The 3079-nt window shown below is 50.9% G+C and overlaps 1 long non-coding RNA gene across 1 annotated transcript in view; it reads left to right on the top strand.

The window, feature by feature from the left end:
* Positions 1-288: 288 nt before the first annotated feature.
* The window catches only part of LOC144318470 (uncharacterized), a 79005-nt gene continuing 76214 nt past the window's right edge, over positions 289-3079 (top strand). The window contains exon 1 of the long non-coding RNA XR_013384380.1: positions 289-634. This is a non-coding gene — a long non-coding RNA (uncharacterized LOC144318470). The remainder of the gene's footprint in view (positions 635-3079) is intronic.

Below are 3079 nucleotides of genomic sequence, written 5' to 3'. Positions count from 1 at the left end.
CGCGCCGGGCGCTCGGCGTGGGCGGCAGCCGCGAGGGTGGCCGCGCGCGTGGGAGCGCCGGGAGCCTGCGAGTGCGGCTGCGCGCGGCCGCGGGGCCTCCCCGGGCGGCGGCGGGGTCGCCTCCAGGCAGGCGGGTGAGGGGGTCGCGCGCGGGGGGGGGGGCGGGGCTCGGGGCGCAGGAATCCCCATCGGCGCGTCCCCCAGGCCCCTGGAAATGGACGCTCCAAGTAAACGCTGCGTGGTTGCTAGGCAACCGCTGCCGACGGCCCGGCGGGCCGCGCGCTCCCCTCAGCCCGCGGCTCCGCAGGCCCCGCCCCCGGCAGCTGCGGCCCCCGCGCCGCGCGCGCCCTCGAGGTGGGCCCGCAGGCCGCGCGAGCCCGAACGACCCGCCGCAGCGCCCGAACAGAGTAGTGTCCGCCGTCCTGAAGAGGGAAGGGGAGCTCCCGGGAAGACCCGAGTGTGGTAGGCGTCTCCCCTATTCTAAGCTAATTTATCCGCACCACAGCGCTGTGAGGTGGGCACCGTCGTCCCCCTCAGAAGGGGCCCCGCAGCTGAGAGACGCTGTTACTTGTGCAGGGACACCCCGCTAGGAAGTATCGAGAACTGTGAAGAATCTCCCCTTGCAGGCCAACAGGTGAGCTTGTCAGGTGCGTGGATGCCCACGGCGCCCTCGAGAGTCCTGCGTCCGAAAGGAGGACCGGTTACAGCGGAAGCAGTAGCCAGGGTGCCGACACGGTGGAGGTCGTCTGCACCCCGGTTCTCACAGGAATGAAGCGGAGGGGCCCAGATGGGTACTTGCACACAAAGGGGGTCGCATTGCAGGAAAGGGATGCTGAACTTGGGGGACGCGCCATGATGGGCAAGCAGTAAGCAAGCCTTCTCTTTGCCCCATGGGGAGACACCCTCGTTCCTCAGTTGGCTCACTGCAGTCGCCTGAGAAATGGCCCAAGTGAGCAGGGTCTTACATTCTTAGAGGAGCTGGCAAGAGTGTGCAAAGACGGTTAGGGCCCATCTGTGGGTGGGTTGCCTCTCCAAACAGTGAGCGGCAAAACCCTGATTGCTACCAGGCCTGGTTCATTCCACCATAAGATAAGTAACATTCCTGGACAACAAACATTTCTTTTTCTTTTTTGACAACAAACATTTCGTGTAGAACATTGTTATGTCCCCTTTGAAAAGATTAATGAAATAAAACACATGATTTGCATACATCAAGGAGTTCTCACATATGCAGAATTAGCCCGTAAAATAGTGTATGACTGTAAATCATATTGATGTAAACCAGTCTTTATCGAACACTGCAATGTACCAGGCACTGGTGGCATCTCAGAGTCTTCACTGGTCCGTGGAGTTGAACATGGAGGAACAGGGGAAGAGATGGCTCAGTGCTGCTGTGTGGCTGTGGGAACACCGTATGCAGGAATCTTGTCTGGGAGTGCTGGAGCCGGCTCCCACACGATCACTCATTGACCTAAGTAACAATGTTTTTTTTAAGATTTTATTTATTTATGAAAGACACAGAGGAGGGAGGCAGAGACACAAGTAGAGGGAGAAGCAGGCTCCATGCAGGGAGCCCAACGTAGGACTCGATCCCGGGACTCCAGGATCACACCCTGGGCCAAAGGCAGGCGCTAAACCACTGAGCCACCCAGGGATTTCCCCTAAGTAACAATTTAGACTTGTAATATAAAATTTTGGGAAGGGGGCATTGGGAAAGAGACCACGTGCTGGGGAAAGATGTGTGTGTCCCTAATTCCACTTGAATTAAAGCATTTTAGGCATTTGATTCCTTTCACTAGTTGAGACCAAAACCTTTCGCAACATTGGCATATAAAAGGAATGGAAATGTGTATTTAGTTGCCATCAAAGGAGAAAGATTCCGTAGATTTTCTAAACCTTCCCTAACCCTGAAATGAATTTTCTCAGGCAGTACATACAGTAGATAGCATCCATTATACAACCTGAACTAAGAATTTCTTCAAATTAAAAAAAAGGGGGGGGGATCCCTGGGTGGCGCAGCAGTTTGGCGCCTGCCTTTGCCCAGGGCGCGATCCTGGAGACCCGGGATCGAGTCCCACGTCAGGCTCCCGGTGCATGGAGCCTGCTTCTCCCTCTGCCTGTGTCTCTGCCTCTCTCTCTCTCTCTCTCTCTCTTTCTGTGTGACTATCATAAATAAATAAAAATTAAAAAAAAAAAATCCTCCTCCTTCCTGCCCGCAGAGGGAGCCAAAGCACACACTATAACCACCTCCAAGCAAGCTGATCACCCGAGGCAGTTTGAGTTTCCTGAACACCAAAGCCCTAAATTAAATACAATTTCATTTTGGTGTTTTAAAGTTCAAATCTGTTATGTACCTCAGGGGATCTGCAGTAACACTTTTCATGTTTGTATAGCAGAATTATTTTTAAGTTACCACGTTGTTCTATTTGCAGTGCTTGTTAGCATCCTCAGCCTGCCTCAGAAGGTTTAGAAATCTATACCGTTATATATTTTCACTAGCTTTACTTTGCTTCAGAAGAAGAAGGTCATTGGAATATCGGTTTAATTCAATTCCGGGAGTATTTAGGGAGGATATACTTGGGCCTACTGTGGGAGACAGAGTGGAAGTTTAAGACCCACTCCAAGGAGACTTCAAGTTCCTTGAGAGAAATATGACCAATGAAAATGAAACAATATGCAAATAATGCAATACAGCATATGAAAACAAATGGCAAAGTGTGATGGCACCCCTACCAGTAAAAGGTTTTTGAGTTGGCACTACCACGTAATAAATATGTATTACTATATTCATTATAAAGCATACCCCAAAAAGAAGTTTTAAAAGGATGAGATTTAAAAAACAAAGATACTGAGAGTTGGAAGACAAGACTATGGAGTCAGACTCTGGTGTTCACATCCTGGCTTTGATTTTTATTTGTAAGGTTCTCAGAACCTTCTTTTCCTCATCTGAGAAACACCAAAGTTGTGAGGATTACAGGGGTTGATCCTTGAGAGGGTTTATCTCAGGCCTGGCACATAGTAAGTGTGTACCAACTGTTTGTTATTATTATTAGCAAGCAACTCTCAATGAAGAAATCCC

This window comes from Canis aureus, chromosome 8 (genome assembly GCF_053574225.1).
Source record: "Canis aureus isolate CA01 chromosome 8, VMU_Caureus_v.1.0, whole genome shotgun sequence".
Lineage (NCBI taxonomy): Eukaryota > Metazoa > Chordata > Mammalia > Carnivora > Canidae > Canis > Canis aureus.
Note: the sequence above shows the minus strand (reverse complement) of the source record. Positions and strands in the feature narration are given on the sequence as shown.